At 37.1% G+C, this 24506-nt stretch overlaps 1 protein-coding gene across 4 annotated transcripts in view; it reads left to right on the top strand.

The window, feature by feature from the left end:
* The window catches only part of LOC145687930 (solute carrier family 41 member 1-like), a 191119-nt gene that overhangs the window by 105800 nt on the left and 60813 nt on the right, over positions 1-24506 (top strand). The gene's annotated exons all lie outside the window — the stretch shown is intronic.

Here is a 24506-nt window from a genome sequence, read left to right as displayed (position 1 = left end):
GATACTCGCGCCACTATCCAATAATGCCAGAATCTTATTATTAAATAGACCTACTTCTACTTCGGGAAGAGTTACTAGGTTATTATTAGGTAGCTTTTCGGTCGAGCTTTCCAATAGGTCTCTAAAGATCGCATTCGTCTCGTCAAACAACTTTCTGTTAATTTTAATTTTGTCCCCATTTCTCTGTAATAACATAATTTCGGGATGACGAATGTCGTTATTTCCTTCACGATCGAAATGTGTGGTGCTAATTATACGTCTACAAGTTTCACAATCCCCATTCTCAAGTGTCTCTAAAGTCTTTACAAATGTCTCACTACTTTCTTCTTTTTCTTCTTCTAAAACATTGTTATATTGAATAACCCAATTACGCATATCCTCAGAAATAAATTTCGCCGGTTGATCCTGAATATTCAGTACGCCAGTATTCAAGTCACCGCTCTGAGAACATGCGGACAGTTCTCAGTGGCGTTGACTAGTTCCAGGGCTGTTCGCACGCGAATTCCCACGAGACGAGACTTGTCTCGAGGACTGTTCAGTCCTTTCGTTATGCACTCGGAGCTCATTAACCTCCGCCGCATAGTCACTGTTTCTATTGTTATTGCGAGTTTGTGCGTTGCCACGTCCCCTATTCCTTCCACGTCTTTGTCCTCGATTGTTTTGATTTCTCGTTCGAGAATCTCCAGTGTCACGCTCCTGACCACTGGAATTTCTCGAACGCCAATTGCCATTATTATTGCTATTTCTATTTCCATTGCCTCTTCGTGAACCCCTATTGTAATAAGGCCCATTGTCCCTGTGGAACCTCCTGTCTCTGGTGGGGTTACTCGGCCTACTATTTCGTGGGGGGGGGGAAGATCGTCCTGAATCTTCTTCTTCTTCCTCTACAGTAAGTGAATTTATTCCCCTCCTATTATTGTTGTTACTTGGTGGCTGGTAAGTGGACTGAAGCTCACCAACAATGTTTAACAGCTCATCTATAGATCGAGGTTTAGATGAAACAATACATCTATAGATGGAGAATGGCAATTGACGTGGAAGAACTCGCAAGAGTACCTGGGGAGGTAACGGGGGGTCGAGAATACTGTTGGTATGCAGTAACTCCAACAAGTATTCTGTCGGTTTCTTGTTTCCCCGTGTCTCAAAACGTGACGTCAAAATGGACGCGCGGAGATTAGCAAGTTTTTCCTCGCTGAGATAGGCGTTCTTGAAATGTCTAACGAGATCTTGGTAATTAGAGCATTTCTTCAAAGTCACCTGCATCCACTGGCGTGAGATGCCACGGAAGCAGTGGGAGGAAAATGCTAACCGTCTCTCTTCTGGTACACCCGTTAAGTCGAAATAATTATCTAGCTCTACTAGAAAATTGTGGGCCTGAATTTCTGATTCTCCTCCTGTAAACACAGGAAGAGACAGATCTCGATGTAGTAGGCCTAAGGCCGACGCTGCTTGGCAAGTAGCCACACTACTATTGCTACTACTGACGTTGTTGATGTTTTGAGAAGGGGGGCAGCCTGCTCTTCTGAGTTCTCACGCCTGGGAAGCTCAGGGAACTGTCCCGCATGGCTCGGTCCAGCGACCGGCGTTTCGATTCTCTCATGCGTGACAGAGGCTGTGTTTTGACAGCTGGAACCGTTTTCTCTCACCGACTCCTTTAACAGTTCCAGCTGTTCCTCCCATCTCAGTTCTGCTCTACGTAGCTTGGATTGTAAATGACCCACCGAACTATCCATCGTTGCTTTTACTCTGTCAATTTCTGTAGAAACGGCGGCTACATTTTCCCCCACTCTCTCCATGTCACCACGTAAATGGTTGACATCTCGAGAGACCTGAGCGAGATCCGAACCAAGGACCTCAGAAATCTCGCCTATCTTGTTCTCAGTGTGAACCTCCAATTCACTAATCCTATTTTCGGTCGCCTCAACTGATGACTTTAATTCTTGGCAGGATGCTGTGATCTTGGATTCCAGAGCTTCCGCTGAGGAATCGATCCTTGCCTCTAGCTCTGTCACATTTTGAAGCATCTCATGCCGGAAACTGGCAGTGATCTGCTTTTCAACAGCCTCCAACTTATCTAGCATGGTTCTGCTAGCGTTCTCCTGCCTACTTGCTAATTCCGATAACGTTCTTTCATGCGTCTTTTCTTGGGTTTCTAATTTACTTGAAATTTCTAACAACGATCTTTCATGAATCTTTTCCTGGTTTTCAAGCTTATTCGCAATCTCAAAAAGTGATTTGTCCTGCTTCTTTTCTTGCTTTTCTAGTTTCTTTTCTTGTTTCTCTAGCTTATTCGAAATGTCATTTAGTGATTTCTCTTGTTTGTCTGCCAATTCTTTTAACATGCTAAACAGAGACGCGAGACACGGGTCAGTTACCGATGTGACTTGCGCTGAGGTGCTAGGAACCGGTTCCCTAACCTGCTCCGATTCATTAGCCCTTTCATTATTAACTGTACCTTCTCCAGGCGGAACTACTTCCTGGAGAGAGGTGTTTACATTTCCTACCGAATCGCTTCCGGTGTCCTGAGACTCCGATGGAAATTCCATTACTTGCGCAAATTGTTCGTCAATGATGTTGTCGCCTACAAAGCCTTCCATCGCTTTAGCTTGTCTCCGCGTTATTACCATCAAGTGATTATGAACTCTAAATAAACACCTATGTGCTCTAATATGCCTAATCTGAATTTACTAAATGTTATTCCCCTCCAAAAAGGTTTAAAATTTTGCAACACACTTCAACAAAATAAATGCATATGACACAAAAATAATACACACATAAATAATAAACTTTCTGGATGGCAGCGCGACAACCTGAAAGAAAAAACACATCTACTGCTACCCGCGTCTGGCTTGCACTAAATATCGTAAAAACGTTGGGTATCTTTCATTTCTTGTGGCACCATACTTTACTGAACAGCAAGATGAAAAAGAAAACAAGACTTTACTTTAATTCTCTTGCCACACATTTAATATTAAAAGCAAAATTTAGCAAGGGACATTTCTAAAAACAAAACATACATCCAGGATGGTGTGTGTGTCGTGCCCCACGCGCACGGCAGCCAAGTTCTTTGTGAGCGGGAGGAATGTGAGTTTGCGTAATATGAATAAATTACCAAAATCATTAATATTCAAAATGCAAATGTGGGAGGAATCTTAATATTTAATCTGATAATTACGTTAAATTACTGCAACCTCCTGCCACAAAGTTAATTTACAGAATTAGTCAGTCGGTAGAGTCTTAGAATGAATAAAATTAAAATTTTGAAAAAGATAAACAAGATTCCTGTTATGCATGAAACTCTAATTTACAGGTTACTATGGTTTTAACACCCATCCTGTACGCGAAAGACACCCAAAATACGCTCATCGTAATTACGATCCATTGATAGACCCAGCCTCTGGCCTGAAAAGCAAACAAGATAGACAAAAGGGTAACACATTACCTTGCGGCCAAACTGCAAACAATAAAGAAGTCAACATTCCAGTGGTAATCCTGTTTTAATGCACCACTTCCGTAATTCCAGATGCACACAAATATTATTACAAGAGCACTCGCGCGCGCGGTCTCGCTATGAGACCTGAGAGAAAAAAATATTTCTTTTTAATATTTCTTTATCACACTTTTGAGCTCTGAATTTGTTATCGTTCGTGCACTTTTGAAGTTAAGGCGCCGCGCTCTTCTTGCTTGAAGTGTCTCTGCTTTCACTATTGAATGCACTTCCGGGTCGAGTTTCTTCCAATGTTGTGGACCATGCTCCTTTCCCTCCTGTCGTGCTGCTAGGCTCTGCCAACCGTCATGTTTCCTCTGCCATTGGATTTCAGTAACACCAGTGGCGGTTCAAAAGGTTAGTCCTTGGTGCGATAAAACAAGAGAATATATTTGTTATTTGACGAAAGTTCTCACTAGACTCTTATCATCGGACACACTGACGTTCTCTTGCACAAAACACGCCTACTTAGTACAAGCAAAATGGCTCAGTTCTTGTATTTAATTGTGTTTAAATAAGCTAAGCTATAAGATCGCATTGGAGATTGCCTACAGAATCCGGCATTGAGTTTTTCTTCAATATTGCTGCTACTAGCTTTAGTTTGTACTATAAGTAGCGTAAACAACTGATCCGGCGTGTGACGTAAAAATGGCAAAATTTACTACTGGTGCGAAGCACTTTACGAAATATAGGGTAAAGCATTGTCTCTTCCCACTAGTAAGTTGTGATACATGTAGCACTTTGTCTTATATCACTTTTATAGACCTTTTGTAAAACACACTTTTGTAATTATTAGCGGTATCTCCTACTCTCCCATTCCACCACGAGAATGTTAGTTCAGAGTAAACGAGGAAATACCGTAGGTAAATTCACTATTGCTGCCCATTTCAAAGCACACACGCACTAAGTATATCTTTGTACTTAACGAACTATTATTGCTAACACATAGCTTAATGTTACAAAGTTTCACGTAACTGACGGTTAACACGACTACGAATTTCAGTGTTCGATGTGCACTGTATCGCGATTCAGGAAGAACTGTCCTTTCTGGTTGTCCCGAGTAATGTTATATTCTTTTGCGGTTCATTGTTTCTTTCAACTGCTGGGTTGGGCCAATCCAATATAGCCCGCTTCACTGGAATAGGGGTGAAGGTGCATCCCTCACCTGTGAGTTTCCAGTGACCTAAATAACTCAAAATACTACACTTTTTCATGTTCTTTTCCACTTTGTAGTTCACTTCAATAGCATCGTTGAATGTTACTATGAGTGTCATATAGCTTAATAATCAAGCTTCAGTTTAGTATCTTTCACTCACACACACTGTGCTGTATTTACAGAAAATATTAAAATAAACACCAAACTAATTCAAACTTCGTCACTTGACATGTTTACTTAGACACCTTGACAGGTGAAGCCACCTATCGGCGACACCAGGAACTGTTTGAACAAGTGACATTGAATATGGTAAATTACAGAAACGGATGCATTGAAGGATTGTGTTTTCTGAGTTGATTAATGAAGTTAATTAAACAAATTAAATAAGCTATACGAAATACAAACAAATTAAAATGACTCTAAACAAGGCTGAAGTAGCCTGACACATGATAATAAACATAATATAACTGGTTGGAAGTTCGCTTCTCTCTTGCAACAGTATTGCATTCTCGACTATATTAAAAAAAAACTGAGGTATGTGTTAGTCTCTCTGCATACCTTCCACAACCATAAACTAGGCCTAAAACTGGTATTAGTACAAGCCAATTTTAATAAACAACTATATATATCGAGCTACATATGTCTAAAACTACGGGAACACCCAGAAAGTTTATTTACATAACATAACACATATTACTATTCAAATCATATATCAGCGGAGCAGACGATAGCTATATTTTGACAGAGACATCTAGCGGATGTCATGGAACCATTACAAACAACGTTCTAGACAGCTACCACTCTAGCTCAAGTGGACTCGTCCATAATTTTGAAATTGTCAACTTCTCTTTCTCTGAGAGTGATCCGTTGGCAAAAGGACGCTTCAAGAGTCTAACACGCTAAAAAGGGGTGTGTCTAAAAAAACTAGCACCTCTTTGTATCCTGTATTCTCACATCGATACGCTAAAAATTTTATGGTTTTAAAGCATTGTCTTCGTAGGAACTGTGTCTCGGTAGTGATAGTGTATGCTACTACCTAAATCAACACTAAGAAATGAGACTAGCTATCCATCTAAGCAAAACCTGAAGCTATTAGGTTTTCTATCCTTATGAAGATGGTTACATTGATTCCAAAATCTTCTACGACGTGGGAGTCCACCGCTCCGTTAAGCACACATGCTTTCTTTAAGTCTTTTTTTGTGTAAGGCTTTCTCTGCCTCTATGCAAGCAAACTAGCGTATCTAAAATATAGAATTTGCTATCTTCTTTGAAGTTAATATCCATTAATATCAAATTCTCATTGCTTCACTCTGAAGTCCTGTCCTGTTGTTCATTAATATTCAGTTACATAACACATTACACCATATATATACATAAAAATACTAATAAAAGTTATATGCTACCGCTGATAAGTATGTAAATATCAATAAACTTTATATGCAAATCCCTAATTAACTTGAAATAATATTCATAATTTCACGCAAAAATTAAATATGTAAATCATCTTACAACACAGTTCATGTGACGTTCACAAAGTGATCGTACGGAGACAGATTGGGTGAATATGGTGGTTGGGAGAAAGGTTCATAGCCACATTGGCACACAAAAGTGAATTATTTTGTTGCTCAGTGTACCGGTGCATTGTCCACTGCAATCTCTACATGTATCATTTGTGCCGATTTTCTTTGAAGGAGGAGGATATTAACCCTTTGGGGATCCCATGGTACAATTTGTACCATACGGGGTGTTTCATGGTACATTGCGTTATAACTCTCCTATTTGAGCTCTTTCGTCCGTTTTTTTTTCAAGTCCAAAGGCATTGTAGAAGACATTACGTATGGTTTCACACCTTCCTGCGTCGAGACATAGGAGGTGATGACGTCGTAAGTCTAAAATTTATATTTTCGTGTAATACTTTTTTTGGGGGGGGGGGTTATGTAAAGTATTTTTGGCGGGCTTATTTTTGCACGTAGAAGATTTAAATTTTGCAAAAACATGCAGTCCACCGAGTAGTATTTACCAGATTTTTTCAGATTTCTGCGTTAAAACAGGGGGGAACCAGAGGGTCAAAAAGTTGAAAAAAGGGATATTTTTACCCCAAAATCTCGTTTTTCCTCATTTTCCCGCCTTAGATACATGATGGAGACTAGTGAATGGTACTGCCTGAAAGGCAGTTCTATTCTGAAGAGAATGATGTGTGACACATGTCCCTAGGGTAATTAGGGAACTGTCAGGGAATTTTTACCGAAATATACTTCTGTATAGGGGAATTTTGAACATTTTCGGTATTATTTTTTGCGGGCTTATTTTTGCACGTAGAAGATTGAAATTGTGCACAAACATTCAGTCCGCCGAGTAGTATATACCAGATTTTTTTTCAGATTTCTGCGTTAAAACAGGTGGGTACAGAGGGGCTAGACGTTGAAAAAGGGAAATTTTTACCGAAAAATCCCTTTCACGGGATTTTCCCGCCTCATATACATGATGGGGACAAGTGAATGGTACTACATGAAAGGCAGTTCTATTCTGAAGAGAATGATGGGCAAAACATGACCCTAAGGTAATTAGGGATGTCTCAGGGAATGTTTAAAACTTTCCCTCTGTATACGGGAATATGGGACTTTGTCGGTATATATATATATTTTGGCGGGCTTACTTTTGCACCTGGAAAATTGGAATTGTGCATAAACATTCAGCCCACCGAGTAGTATTTACCAGACTTTTTCAGATCTCTGCGTTAAAACAGGGGGGTCCAGGGGGGGCTAAAGTTGAAAAAAGGATATTTAGACCCAAAAATCTCGTTTTTCCTCATTTTTCCGCCTTAGATACATGATGGAGACACGTGAGTCATACCGCCTGAAAGGCAGTTCTAAGCTGAAGAGAATGATGGGCGAAACATGACCCTAGGGTAATTAGGGATGTCTCAGGAAATTTTTTACCTGAGATCATGGTGTTTTACGGTAATTTGGGGCATGGTGGGAATTCCTGATAAAATTTCTCCCGCCCTTGGTATTCAAGATAGAAACTTGAAATTTGGCACACACATTCAGTATACTAAGTACTATTTATCAGATTTTTTCATATGGCTACGTTCATACAGGGCCGCTCCAGAGGGACCCAAAATGCGAGAAAAAAAATCCCTCCAAAATTTTCCCTTTGACATAATTTTTCCCGCTCCTGGTATATGGTATGAGCATGCAAGTGGTATAATTTGAAAGCCAGCTTCATTTTGAAGAGAATGAGGTATGAACCATGACCCTAGGATAAATAGTGACGATGCAGTAGCTGCTTGACTGAAAGTCTATAAAATAGCCCAAAAAACCAGGTGCCGGAAAGAATTAATCACAGCTCACTGACAGTATAAAATTTTTCCCAATATGCTCCTGCCAGCAAGTTTTCTGGCTGTAGCATCAATTCAATAGATCCTACAAGGACATAAATTACCACACATATTAATAAGATACCAAACTATCATTGTGCAAATTTTCACATCACCTACACATCTCTATCATTGTGAATGTACGTGAGTATCATGTGAATTTTCTTGAACACGGCTCAATTGCTGACAGTACACAGTTGCATTGATGCTCTGACTAGCTGGTAGCAATTCCCGATGCACGATGCCGCGACCAGTCCACCAAACACACTGGAGGACCTTCTTCTGGTGCAGTGCTGGTTTCGGCTGTTTTGGAACTGGTTCATGGGATGCTAACCAATGATGACGGCGCCGTGAAACTTCGTACAGGATGTACTTCTCATCATATGTCAGCATCCTGTCCAGAAATGGCTCCTTCCTTAGATGAGACAGCAAAAAACACAGGTGTCTGCTCGCGTTGTATTCTGGCCCGAAATCAAATCATGTGGGACGCATCGACCCAACTTGTAATGCTCTCCAAGTTGATGGAGGTGCTTCCGAATAGTTTCTGCACTCACACTGAATTGTAGTTCTAGTTTCTTACATGTCTGATCACTTTTGCTTCAATTGCTGCCTGAAGATCTTCATTTTGTACATGTGTTGGTCTCCCGGCACGTGGTGCGTCTTTAAGTTTCGTCACCGTCCTTAAACTTGTTAAACCCATGGTAGAAATAAGATAAGGTAAACCCACGCGCAGCCTGCCCGTTCGCGTGACGTCACCTTCGACACCAAATCACTGACCCTCCGAACAAGATGATACTATTGACGCACCCTCTCAGTTGACAGGTTGCTAGTTGTATTTCTATTGAAGATTTTCTACGTTTTCTTTGATTTTAACATTTGGTTAATTTGTTATACGCTGTTGTGTATGACATTTTGTATGTGTAAATATTGTATTCTGTACTGTGCAAGTCATCTCTATTTGTTACATTGACTCTGAAAGCTTTAACAATGCGCTGTGTATGGCTGTAAAATGAACATAATAGGAAAGTTGGTGAAGAGAATGCCAAGTCCCATTCATTTCCAAAACAGGAGGATTTAAGAAATTATAAGAATTTTACCAAATGAATGAACATACTGTAGCTATACAGTAACACAACATATGTGTTCTTTGCCACTACCATTTTAAATATTGCTTCTGGCATTAATTTGCTTATTATGTATATCTCTATATAAAAGAACAAGTCCTGACTGACTGATTGATCAACGCCTAACAGGGCATATATATATATATATATATATATATATATATATATATATATATATATATATATATATATATAATCCAAAGGGGAAGGAGAGAAAGAGAAGTAGAAATTATTGTCTTAAAATGTACATATCTTGGAATCTTTGAATGTTAAAGACACGAAGTTTGGTATATGAACTTCTCATTTAAAACAATTATACAAATCTTTTAGCGTTTTGTGATATTTGGCCTAGACGAGAAGAAAAAGAAAGTGAGAATGAGAAAGTGACGAGAATTAATATAATAAGATGTCCATATCTCGGAATCTCTTAAGCTTAGACACATGAAATTCGGTATTCGGACTTCTCATTTTAAATAATTAGATATGTATGTAAGCGTTTTTTTTTTTTAAATATATATATTTGCTCTAGAAGGAAAGAAACCAGGGCGGTTATAATTGAACAGCCATATCATGAAATCCCTTAACGTTATTGAAATGAAAATTGGTGTTTAGGTTTTTAATTTAAAATAATTAAATTTAAAACAATTAAAGACAAGTTTCTGCGTTTTTTTAATGTTTCCTTAGAAATAGAAGAAGGGATTGGGGTTGTAATTGGTAAAATAAAATGACCATTTCCCGAAATCCCTTAGGAGTATAAATATCTTAATTAATTATGTATTTTAGCGATTTTGATATTGCCGTTAAAAGGAAAAAAGACGGGAAGAAAATAGTTGAGAGTTGCAATGGCAGCGGTTAGAGGATAAAGATGGTATGTAACAAATTGTACATTTCGGGAAATTGTACACTATATTCGTTAACATACATCCCTCATCGTTTTCAAATCTCTTCACTGGGACAATGACTCACTAAATGATGTGTTATGTAACATGACTTTCCACGTGCATGAAGCGCCAAAATTTAACGTTTCGAAAAATGTAAATAACACTTTCATCCTAAGCGCTTCAATTGTTGTAATAAGATACTATATCTAAAAAAAATCCCTGAAGATTAGAGTTCTTAGGGATATGAGAGGCCGTGGAAAAAGCAAATGCAATTTCTGGGGGCGAAGTCCCCGGCTAACCGAAGGCAGTTATTCAATTAAAAAAAAAAAAAAAATCTGCATGAGCTAGACTTTACATGCCGGTTTCTGGGTATTTGTTTTTGAAGCTCCAAGTTAATCACGTAACTTTAATCCATATGCGCTTATTTTCTAATATTCAGCAGTGGTTTATAAGAGAGTATTTTGGAATGAAAATTTATATTTAAATTCACATGTTTTTTTCATCATTTACAATATGTTAACTTTATTTTCTTTATCAGGATAATAGAAGATAATTTATTCGAATATTTTCATAGCTTTTGTTATGCAATAATTGCAATCTTAAGCAACTCCCTTTAACATGTTACTTGTTTCATCTTTTCTAATAATCCTATTATTTCTAAAATTATTTGTTTAGATCAAGCAGGGAAAAAGAAAGAAGTATTGTTCCTTTCATTTTACTGAAGAATCAAAGTACAACAATATGCAGAAAAAATTGCTCTTGACAAGGAAATTAAGTCAAGATAGTTTAGAATTGTTTTCTTATATCAGAGGCATGGGTTCAAGCAGCGACCATCCGGATTATCTAGGATTTAAGTACAGACTAAGAGGATATATAATAGAAAAGCATTCTGCTGCTTTATTTACTCACGGTAAAAATGTCAAAGCTATCGAAGAATCTTCTACGCAGCAGGAAACAGTAAGATCCACATTAATTGAAGATATATACTGGAAAAACTCCGTACTGTATGATGAATTATGTACAACAGTGCAACTGTTAATGTGTATTTTACCAGAAAATGAGAATGAAAATGAAGATCAAATATGTTCATTAAATATGCATGATCTTCAAGAACAGTCTTGAATTTATAGCTGGGCGGATAGGTTTCAAATTTAAAATCAAATATTCACAGCTCTCTGTCGAAGAATTTGCTGCAATACAACTGGAGAAAATTAATCTCAAAAGGAGGACTGACATTTTTAGCAAAGGAACGTCTGGACACAATCAAAGTAGCTAACAAATATTTTCTTGCATATCTCAAAAGAGAACGAGAATTTTATCTGTAAAGAAATGGAGTATCATTAAAAACTTAACAAGCATCATGAAAAATTAATTTGATAATAAGTGTGAACCGAAAGTTTTAAATATTTTATCTGACTTAGAACATGCATAAGAATAAATGAACTAAACAAGCAACTGAAAAACTCTTCCCTCGAAAGAATATTTTACAAGAAAATGAAGAAAGTGGTGAAGTGAGAGAATTAAGAGTTCAGTGAAAGAAACTCTGATTGGTAAATGCAAGTGGATTCGGCCTACTGGGAATATCATTTAGGAAAAAAAAAAAAACGACGGACAATACTTCTAAGGTTGTGGGGAAACTTGTCTATACCGTACATATAGATGAAAGTTTGATTGTTTTGGATGTAATAAGAGTATATTGAAATACTTGATTTACCCTACTTTTCTTTTTATGTGCATTTTTGTATTCCTATGCCGGAATAAAATTCCAGTAATATAATAGGCATCTTAATCAGAAATAGCAAATAGATATCTTGAAGTCAGAAGAAAACAGTAATTTCACATTGAGGTTCCAAAGAGAATATACGAGAGCAAGCAGACGACAGCGCGACTACTTTCACGAGCGTGTGTCGAAGATGACGTCATTGCGCGAGTAGGACGCAAACACGTTCGCTGATGGACTTACCTTATCTTATTTCTACCATGGTTAAACCACCGCTGCACTGTCCGCGTGGTCACGACATCCTCACCAAAGGCCTGGTATATCTTCCGCCCCGCTCCAGCGACGTTTGACCCCAGTTTGAACTCGTACAGCATATACGTTTTTATGAAGCTCTGTGGAGGTCCCTTGTTCACTCTGTCTTTACGCAAGTTCATGGTGTAACTGAACTGCCGCATCCAGGTAGTATTTTGGATATAGGGCTACCCACACCAACAATTGACCTTCACCTTATGCCCACTCGCATTCAACTCACGATGTGAGGGCCACTGGAACACAGACCACCAAAAAGCGACAGAACTTTCTTGGTTACCTTTATATCTGTCCATCTACCTCACGTGGTGCTAAGTTGTTTTATTTTTTTATTTGTATGTGTACGTTTTGAGAGAGAAGTTGAAGAAATTATTATCAAACTGATTTTTAAAACAAATCGGAATATGTTTTGACTTACTGTCTTTTAAATAAATGACGTGTAACCACCAGTGAGTCCATGTGCTACTTTTGTGCTTTTAGTAGTGTGCTTGTTTAAACATTAATCAAATGTTGATAATTGAGGGGTCTAGTGAGAGAGGTAATTCAGTAGATAAGAAATGGAAATAAATTGAGTTTTCTAAAGCATCGTGTTGCGTCATAATTTGTGTAATAAAGGATCAACTTTTTTTTTACTTATTAACTTATTGCTTTGCAAATTATGCAAAAGGAAAAATGTAAATAGTATTTATTACTAAATGCATATTGTAGTATAATGTTTGTAGTATAACCATGTGGAAAAATCTACACTGTTAAAAATGGTTTCTTAAATTCGAGAAAATATTCCTCGTATTTGAGAACATCCGTTTCTTATCTGTGCACCGAGTAATACATTCTTAAAAGTGAGATTTCGATTTTCTCAAATCATTTTGAGAAATAATGACTCAAATGCGAGGAATTATGTCTCATTTCTGAGGGTGCAAATGATTTCTCAAATTTGAGAAACGAATGCATTTTTTCTTAAAATTGAGAAAGTAACATTTGAGGAAATGAGACGTATAGCCCCAATTTTGAGAAACACATTTCTCAAAAAGATTTGAGAAATATCTTCCTCAAAAGCGAGAAACGGTGCACAGAAACAGGGTTCTCAAATACGAGAAGACGGAAAAGAATATAAACAAAATATAAACCTGCAAAAAAATTCAAACTGTTAGTACACCCTGAATTTATATTAAATAAACACCTACAGTTATAGATATTTTATAAAACATAACATTTTAATCTTCACTTCAATTCATGAAAATTCCAGGAATACCACGATGACTTGTATTTTAGGTGCGATACTTATTCCTACTGCATCAGACAGTTGAACATTTTTCTTTTCATCACTGTCCACTTTCTCAAGACTTTCTTTTTCATCGACGTGGTTTACTCAAGATTGTCCCGTTTGATGCTACATTATACCAACTTCTTGATAATTCAGATTCAAGAATTATCCGTCTACTTCAGAATAACAGAACAATTTCTGCTGGAGTGTAACGTCCCACGCTTATGCTACAAGGCTCAGGGAGACGTTATGATGATCATAAGTGAAAATGCTGTAATGAAGAAAGTGAGTATGATGATCATGAGCGAAAATGCTGTAATGAAGAAAGTGAGGGAATCCCGAGCAAACATACATAATATGTTTACTCACACTCCCCACTTGACGGAGGTGGAATCAAACTAGGGACCCCATGCATCGGAGTTTAGTTCTAACACTGAGTTATCGCAGTCCAATATGCCTACTTCTCTACCATAAAAAAAGTTACCTACATGAGAAACACCGTGTCCGTGGGTTTTTCCAGGATTTTTCAGTTTCCTCCTACAAGAAACGCACGGAGGAATTTATTTCGGAGATGCTCCAAGTTCAATATGAGGACAAATTGTATTAAAACATGTAAAATTGTACCTAAAATTAATAAAATTTACATAAAAGTAGCGATTTCGGGGAAGGTCCCTACCTTCCACCTTCTTCATTACTGCAGGGGAATGCGACAGTTTGTGCCCCTCATAAATGTGCTGAAACTCCACTGCTAGGATTCAATTCAGATTGGAAATAAGGTCACAAACCCATGCAAAAACTGCCAAGAAACGTATGTACACATTTTCATTACACCATTATTATCCATCTCTATCACTGTCTCCCTTAGCCTTGGAGCACAATTCTGGGACGTTGGGTTAAAAAAATAAATGAAATCTTTGAGTTTCACTTCCCACAGTTGTGTTGGATAGGCTAAAGGAGACGATTATGATGAGAATGAAAAAAAAAAATAGTGGAATGAAGAAAGTGGGAAGAAATGGGAGAACCCCGCGAAAACCCATGCACACTGTGTTTATCCACCAGCAAGCCCACTTGCCGCGAGCTGGAAATCCTGGGATCAAACCAAGGGCCTCATCGCACCAGAGGTTAGCGCTCTATCACTGAGCTACCGCAGCCTCTACGTTAAATCAAGAGCAAATGCGTACAGTACTATGTCATAAATAACCAGCAAACGCGTGTCATTAAAACGATTACTTTTAGTGAAAGAACGGAGGCGCCAAGCTATGCTAGGTGATCAGTACAAAGTACCTTTGTATTACAATTCCATAATAATAAATCGCACTTTTGTAACGCTGTAGCCGCCCCTTCATTTCGTTGGGTCACAACTCTAGACATCATCAAACCAACACAAGACGGTTCCAAATAGATTAATATTTTGTTTTGGCCCGGATATCACTAAATACGCTGCCAAGTTCCCTGGTCGTGGTGCGTAGCAATGTGGTCGGGATTGGAAATCTCCAGATGGTCTTCGTGGCATAATGATAATTATTAAATATAGCTGGATTGGCAGTTAACAGATTTATCAGTGTAACTTGTAGGAAGGAAAACACCAGATGATGGTATGGGAAGGAAGTACGTACATTTCACTATAACGCCGCTTAATGTTACATGTCTCAATCAGTCTGTAAACATATTTAAATACCACAGACGTGAAGTCTTCAAAGAGGGCAATACACTACATGCAAACTAGACAGGGCTCTATTGGCACCATGCATTTATATATTGCAGCATTGCCTCAAGTATTTAGCTTCACCGTGATCATTACAGTTTCCTGACGAATATGCATTAGCGACTAATGTTGTATTACTATGGTACCCGGCCATATCCACCATCAGTACGCTTCATAACTATAGATCATCTGCCAAGAACAACTACGATACCTATTTTCACCTACGACAGAGAAGTACGACGTATTCAGGTGATGAAATATTGTCAGGGATCCTAACTATTTACTCATACATGTTCATATTTATATCACCTGCAGTAAAATATAAATATTATTATATAAAATTTCACAGTACAGTGCACCAAATGATTTAACATTATTACTGTAATAATATTATGTATTCTTTTCACCTTGTTTCAATTATAAAGCATTAATAACAATTTTCATGACAGGAACTTAATACATCAATATTTTTTTTTAATACATTCTGTATCTACTATTTTTTTTCTTCTTCTTACAGATTTGTTTTAAGATATTTTATAAACAAATTTAAGATTTCTTTAATATCACACGTTTCGTAGATTAAATTGATCATAGATACAATATAAAAATGTATAATTATTTTGTTATATAATTTCAATCAATATTTAACTAGAAAATTTAAATTTTATTACATAGTTCATTATTCTGAATCTGCGAGTTTACTAACATATTACACATCTAGACATAAATAATCTTTGGCTCAATGATAAAAATCGATTAAATAAACAAACTATTTCAAATTTTCAGATAAACAGCTAATGCAAGAGTTGACAAACTGTATTTACATTAAAGCATAAATATACTGTAAGGACTATGTACCAAAATGGTCCGTTACAACGCTGTTTCTAACTACACAGATGACTTATGTATTCTTTGTTTCCGTACATAAGCTATTTTGCACATTATAACGAATGACGAAGGGTGTAAAACATTGACATGCCTCCCCGTTCTATTGTAATATAGAAAACAACGTGTCCTACGGGGCTCTAACCCGCCTTCACTTGTTATTGCTGCACTCGTTATTATGTAAATTGAGTACTGAGTTTTGATACATAAAGAGCCAACCTGACTGCTATAGCCTATATAACCTGTATGAGGGGGAAGGGTCAGCGTTCTACACTACAGTACTTTTACTATACTACAGTATACTACAGTAACTTTTAGTCTATGGTAGTGTTTACAATTCACCCAAACTTACGTTCGAAAGTTGATATGTACGCTGCTCCTCGCCGCTGTCTCATGACGTGTATTCATACGCCACCTCAGCTGCATCACCTACTGCGTACTCATATCCATTCGCACTCTGCTACAGCTGAAATAGCTTTATCTCCTTTCCTGAATAGTAATTAAGCCCTAATAATATTACTCCCTAGTAAAACATAGTAATATTATTTCGGTAAGATTGTTATCGTTGTTTTATAAATCATCTATGATATTGAAAATCACGCACTATTCCATTCTCATTTTTAAGAAGTGAGAAAATCTCATAAATGGGAACCTGAAAATTTGCCTTGAGCTCATAAATGAAAACATATTTGGAAATAATGAGACATTTTTCCTCAAATATGAGTAAAAATTACTTATTTTGTTTTGAACATGCATTTTTCTCATTTCTGAGCAAGGAAATTTTTAAGAGTGTATAAGTACATGAAAGAGTTTTAACACGACTTAAAATACTTTTGCCTGAGTGTAAATCATGTTCACAGGTTTACATATAAACTACAGAAAGACAGCAAGTCACCTGGAGTACCTTCACTGTCCATTATTTCTGTGTATGGTAGTTTTTGGTAAACACCATGAGAAACTGGACGAGTATAAGACATTATTTCCATGAGATCTTTTAACTTGAGGGCTGATATGGGTCGTCCATGTGAATAGAGTAGCGGTATTTCTTCAAGAAATGTAGTCACATAAGGATAATCAGCCACGAGATCTCTCCTGGCTTTTCAGCGGCGAAATGGGATCTTCTTGAAGAGTTACATGTTAAAATAGATGTATTTGAAGAAAAGTATGCCTTTTAGTGTGCCAAATAACAGCTGTTATTTTCGTGTTAGCAAAGCTAGCACGGGATATTGCAACACTACTCTGTACTATTTTACTGTTTAACTGTTGGTGTGTCCTCTACTATCATACTATAGTACTCGCGCCGAGTCATGAAGCTTGGGCTCTAAACCAATCATAGAAATATTTTGCTTGAGCTCCGATGCATCGGAAAACTTCGGTACAATTCGTGGAGCCGCTTCCCGAGCGAACACTTGCGGAAACGTCAAACAGCTGAAATTCACCAACAATGTTGCCAAACTTTGAAGACATAGTAAATTAGTATTCTAAAAAAAAGCATTTGAAATTTACCAATAATAACACTGCACAACAATAACCACTGTAACATTTATTCTAAAACAGTAACAATAACACGAATAGTAACAACGAAAACAACGCAAAAAAAAATTCACAAAACGGGACTTGGCGCCAATCCGACAACACTGTACTCTAGAGAGATGTCTTCCATGTAGCGCGAGAGAAGAAACTGACAAAATTTGATGGGTGGGGGTTGACGACTGGAACACACCCTCGCGTTCTATTGGATGGTGAAATTGGTAGATCTAGGTCAAGCTTCACGACTCGGCCGGTAAGCAGTGTTGTCAGATGGCGGGATATTTCCCGCAAAACGGAGATTCTTACCATTGGTGGGAATGCGGGAAATTCTGGTTGAAAATGGGAAATTCTGTCAAATTTTTCTTCCTTTACATATCGTCTCTTTTTCACTCCACATCTTCATCTCTTTGTACATGAAATAATACATGGATTGGAAGCTTAAAGGTCAAAATAACCAGAACAGGTTTATAAACCGAACCAAATGGAACTGATTGTTAATCGCGCCAATATGTATATTTCTCCCTATACCAAATAAACTACAGATAGAAAATAGAAGGATAGCCCTATAATAGTCTTCCCGTAGGAAAATATGTACTTCTGACTGATTGTTCATAGTTATTTGATTTTAATTTCAAGTTATTAATATAATGATCAATTAATTAATCATTAGTGAGTAATTAATTAATCATTAATGAGTAATTAATTAATTAATTATTGATATTCCTTCTTGGCGGGAAATTTTGCAACCGATCGGGAAATTTCAGGACTTTGAGCGGGAAGTCTGTTATTCTGAATCTGACAACACTGCCGGTAAGTGGATAACTCCTTCTCTCACTCAAAATGCTGCTGAGGACGTAGTCGTGAACGCAGAATATATGTTACAGAAAATGCAGGAGCTATGTCACATGATAGATGACATATGGCAGTAGAAGGCTAGAAATGGCAAAAACTAACATTTTAAAGGTTTGTGCCCCAGCTCCCTCTCTCATCAGACTCCTCAATCACCTTCAAAATAAACGGTGCGAAAAGCAAATGAACAATGATAAATTAGTGCAAAAATAAACTCGGGATGAACGAGAATATCCCAGAAACAATGCATGCATATAGTGTTCTTCGAGAAGAAAGGTCGCAGAAGCGACCTCCGAGTGAGACAAAGCCAGGGAAAAAGATTGCGTGTTGGGTTTGGATGTATTGCTTTTTGAAAAACCTTATTAATCAAATCTTTTTCTTGACATAATCCACTCCTCCAACTGTCAAGGTTGTGATTTAAGAGTGCTCACTAATATAACGCTCAGTTTTGAACATTTTTTTTTTTCAAAATATTAAAAATAAGAAAATATCAAAGAGTAAGCTTAGAATTTATAAACAAGGAAAAGAAATTCGTCTGCTATGCATACTTTCATGCGTTAAACGGGACTAGAAGCACATCTGATTTCGCATTCCTAATATTCATTGATAACTAAATCCTTTCATCTTACAAGCGATGGAAAGTTATGACTAGTCAAGAGAATTTGGGTTCAGTGATATGTAGACTTCTGAATAAAAGAAAAACTATGCCTTTTTAAATAACACTTTCTTTTACGAAAAAAATTAATGATTCGCTGTTTTATTTGTATTTTTTCAAACAAATGTTAAATAATATACGTAACAAGAATTTTAGGAATGATAAAAAAAATGCATCAAAAGATTGCGATCTCGGCCAATAATTAGATTTTGGATCAGGGACCGCAACATTTTTGAACGGGCCCTTAATCGAATTTTCGTATTTTCTACGGAATAAGCATATCATACTAAGTTAAATAATAGTTTGGCTTTGGCTACACTATTTGTAGTTCTCCAGATATAAGGCCTACAAGAAAATTTTTGGTTGAAAAATATACTGGATCTTTGATCAGGTACCACAAAATGTTTGAACGGCCCCCTAAATCAAGCTTTTTGCATAACGACTTGCCTGACGGGGTCGTTATGAGAGGCACCTAAGAGGTGCGGGATAACAATACCAAATTTGTTTGAAATAAAACCCATTACTCTGAATGGTAGCTATAAGGACGTTAAAGGACCAGATAGTAGAGCAAGGACTTGCAACTAATTTGGAACAGTCTCACCCTAAAACAAAGTAGATCCAATCCTCTCCCTCCTACTCTTACGTGATGATAAGCGTAGACTTGTAGGTCGAGGCGTCTTGAAGATCTCCATGATGGCTTGTCCAACAATCGACCAAGGCATCGAATGCGGGATCGAAGGCACGGTGACGTCGATGTGTTCTCCAAAGTGGTTGAGTTCCAAAGACCCAAAAGACCAAAATGACCACGATCAAGCTTACTCAAGTCTATTTGTTTCGACTCTCTCTCTCTCTCTGACGTCATGAAGGAAGCAAAGGTGGTGACACTCAACAAGATGACATGCACATTCAATTACCAAATTGACACAGCCAAAGTACACGTGTCCACATATCGATGATACAACATAAAGGAACTATACTTCCTACTAGGCTGCTAACGTCGTCAGGATCATATACGTTAAAAACAGGAAGAGAGCGACTTCCGAGATTCAAAGTACTTACTACTCAACAACAATATTTCCTTATTGTGTCAGTGTTTACCAGGTTGATGATCGGAGCGAACATAGATTCGAAGTTGGTGCATGACAATAAGAGCCCAATAGAAACAAACTTATTGAGAAAGCATCTGATCTAAACAGAACTGAATTTCAGCAACCCCGTGTGAGACTTAGGGGAAAAAGGTAATAGGAAGTGCTACCAATGTTTATTACATATTAGTTACAAGTACAAGGATTTCTTTGTAGTAAAGCAAACAGAAGGTAGTTAGTTACTTCCTAGATGAAAATACAATGTTAGCTGGCGATGTCGATGGTCGGTGTGTAAATGACATCTAACAGGCGATGAACTCCAACAGGGAGCCGATCAGTCAGCTCTCAATGGATGACTGACTGATTTAGATGTAAACAAAGTTGCTGGTCCTGACTTCGCATCCCGTAACACTTTCGTATTTTCTACGAAATAAGCACATCATATGAAGTTAAGTGATAGTTTGCATTTGGCCCCACTATATGTAGTTCTCCAGATATAAGGCCTACAAAAAAAATTTGATTGAAAAAATATACTGGATTTTTTGAACAGGATCCACAAAATTTTTGAACGGCCCATAAATCAAGTTTTGCTATTTTCTACGGAATAAGCACATCATAGTAAGTTAAGTGATAGTTTGGGTTTGGTTAGACTGTATGTAGTTCTGCAGATATCAGGCTATAAGAAAATTTTTGATTGGAATATAATGGATCTTTTGATCCAAAAACAAACAGAAAACAAAATCATGCTTAGAATGTGCTAAGATTAGTTTTCCTGTTCCATGTGACTAGGTCAATCAGAGACTGAGTTAGATTGAAAGTAACTCTATGAAATTGACATTCGTCATTAAAAATAGTGCCCCAGTATTAACGCCCATACTTGGCAGAATGGGCGTGGTATTCCAACCTCAGGAATTAAGAAAAAATAGCAATCATACATTTTCAAGAGGTGGTTGAAACATACTCGAGGGTCGAATCTCCCCCACGGGCCGCCGTTTAGCCAACACTGGTTTAGAAACATGGGATAATCTTAAAAATAATACATATAAATAAAATCTATATACATATAAATATAATATGTATATGCACATATAAATACAATCTTAGACCACCATTGATATTAGAGCTGAAATCCGAGATCAATCCCGCTAAGAATATGCTGCCCAAATCGGACGTAAAACTAATTAAAACTTTACGATCTCATGTACGGTAGCCTTGATAATGAAACGAGACTTTACATTCAAAAACTAACATAAGAAGAATAAAATATAATCTTAAAGAAGCATAAACAGGAAGCGCGTGTGAGCGTTATCAATAGATTTCCGGGACTAAATATAAATCAAAAATATGAAAACTGTGGAACAAAGCAATAAAAAAAAATAGGAAGCAATGGTGCTTACAAGGTACGGAGCTGTCGGAACGATAGAAGTTGGAGGAGAAAATAAAACAAGTGAGTACCTTAATTTAAATATGAATTATAGGTAGAAGCAAGAATAGAATAGCAGAAGATTTTTGGGTAGATGAAAAAGAGGTAGATATGGTTAATTTAACAAAACTGTCATTAAAAAGATGTTAAGTGGATAAGGTCGTGTACACATCAGAAACACGTACGTTACGGAAAAGAGACACACAAAACCACTTACAGGTTAGAGGTTTTCCAGATATATATGAAGAAGAATACAAAATAGCTTAAGTAAACGAAAAAAAAAATGTTGCGAAAAAGGAGTAATTCACACGATAGTTAGTCAAGCTTTTGGCACTTGACTCGATCGGCATTTTGCTCGATCTCCACTCAAGCCAAGTGAACTTTGTGGTGAGCAAACACCGTGCGCCTGGGTTTTCTCGGGGTTCTCCTGTTTCCTCCCACTTTCTTCATTCCACCAATTCGTTCATCTCTTATCATCACCGCTTCCTTTAGCCTAGCCGGCATAACCGTAGAACGTAAAACTTAAAGATTTCATTTCATTTCGATCGGGATTTGTTTGTTTATCCGTGTGTTCCACGGTAACTCTCGTAAAACTTACTCAATTTTAATGAAGCTTGCACAGAAAAAAACTTATGTGACGTACGTAAAACGTAGGTTATTTGCGTAAATCATGTAGTTTTTGGACTTAAAGTACGGTAATATCCTGCAGCAAACGTATAACTGAGAACGTGTGCTTTATAATACTTTCTGTATAAGTGTTCCACTTATACGTACTTTCCATATGACTATGTATAAGCGGTAAAGATCTCACAGATGGCTGTATATAGCATATAGCTGACGTATATAAGATACGTATTCGTATGTAATATATAGAAGATTGTTAAATGTCATACATTCTGTAGCTGCATGATGTAATATCTGAGCAGGAAAAAGGAGAATACGTATGTAACATATGCATAATATGTGTTCCGTACAGATTTCCATAGTAAATATACGGATTCCGTATATTTATTCAATATACCGCTGTCCTGATAACGAGTTTTTCTTAGTGGGGCATGTGTCTTCCTTCAACTTTCAGATGCAACCTTTTTTGGGGGGGATTGCGATCCTTTAAGCATAAGGAGGCAAAATCCATCCCAAGTTTCACGTTTGCACCTGATGAGCATAGAAAATAACTTTCCAGTATAACCTACGAAAAAGTTGTTTGATTTTGATAAATTATACTTTTAATTTTCTACACGGAATTTCGACCTTCCCAAATGGCTGCGTTTGAAATTGGACGAGGATTAGGGGGTAAAAGTTCCGAGTTTTTGTTGTTTCCGAAGTTTCTGAATTTAAATAATATGATAAGAAAATAACATTTTATCGATGACGCTCGACAAAATTATTCTATTTTTATTCTGTATGGTATATATTTTCTTTGATGTTTCACAATTATTCCCACTACATGGAATTAAGATTGGTTAACAATATGGGTGCGCACGAGACAATGTTTGTGGCTGTCTCGTCTCGAAAATGTGCTGTAAAAGTGATGTCTCGACTCGAAAAATGTATATTTTTCTATTAGAAGAGCCGTGTCTTGACTCGAATTTTGTCAGGAAAATCCTGTCTCGACTCGACTCGTGTATCCCTAGTTAAGAGCAAGAAGTTGAAAGACCATCTCTATGTGCAATATTATAAAAATAAATTCCATGATGACCTTCGTGAAATTTATTACAGTTGTATGCAATATTATTTTGAATAGTTTAGGTTTGGCATTAAAATAACTTAAGAATTAGTTGAATTTACCGCAATTAGGGGTAAATTACTCCCTCCCTACTATTTAGAAGTATGTTCTACGATAATTTTTGCAAAAGTATTTGATTTCGTGCAATATTTACATGTTGTATAATATTTCACAATCATCATAATTGATTGGACTTCAAATTAATCTAGAATGATTCAGTGAACCCCCTCCGATACTCTTAGAAAGAGCTTTCTTGATATATTTCAAAGAAAATTTTCGAATTTTATATAATACGGTGCATATGATGATTTAGTATTTTTTCGGGGAGGGGGGAGAGTCAGACAAGACTGGGATGAATTTGATTTAATGAGGGGTCAATATCCCGTGGTTTTAAAAAGTATATTGTACTATTTACTTTCGAAAAATTAATCAATTTTGACACAATGTGCTGTGTGTGTTTATTGAGACCTTTACATAATTTCCATCATGTCTGGCGTTGAAGTCAGTCAAATGTTAGGATTGACTTAACTCAGCCCCATCTGCTAACGACGAGATACTGTTAGAACTCTAACAAATATAAGGCTTCAAATCTGTGATGTAATCTTACACTGATAGCAGATTATTATTATACTTTTAAACTATGCTATGCTTAAGTATTAAAAGTGTTATAGAACAGTTTTTTGCGTCCGACTTTCTGTCGACAGGTAACAGGGTAAAAAGATATGGAGAACCGACTATATTCAATTGAAAAATGAAATCTTTAAGTTTAACTCTCACGATTATGCCGGCTAGGTTAAATGAGACGGTAATGATGAGAAATAAAATGAAATGGTGGAATAAAGAAAGTGGGAGGAAATAGGAGAACCCCGATAAATCCCATGCTCACGGTGTTCGTCAACATCAATGTTCCCTTGGCTCGAGCTGGGATCGAAACAAGGACCCCATACACCGGAGGTGAATGGCTTTACCACTGAGTCATCGCGGCCCTCGGCTATATGCAATTGAGTCAGCGTGCCAAGAATAGGTTACATCTACTCCGTTCGCTCTCTACTCAAACCGGAAGTGGTAAAAAATCAACCGTTTCCGGTTTCACTGTTGATCACCATAGAATAAAATGGACAATTGATAGCAACAAGTGGTTTATAGAAATTGATTCACCGTGTTTAGGGAATATACCATCACCACAAAAACTCTACCAAGATCTGGAGTGGTTGAAATTTACTATTACTTCCAGTTCCAGTACTTATTTCCATAGAGCAAAAACGGTAAAAGATATCGAGAAGTGTTTTTTTTTTTTTTTTTTTTAACCGATTCAATGTTCCAATAAT

Source organism: Thermobia domestica, chromosome 6 (assembly GCF_964235325.1).
Source record: "Thermobia domestica chromosome 6, izTheDome1.hap1.1, whole genome shotgun sequence".
In the NCBI taxonomy this organism is placed as follows: Eukaryota; Metazoa; Arthropoda; class Insecta; order Zygentoma; family Lepismatidae; genus Thermobia; species Thermobia domestica.
Note: the sequence above shows the minus strand (reverse complement) of the source record. Positions and strands in the feature narration are given on the sequence as shown.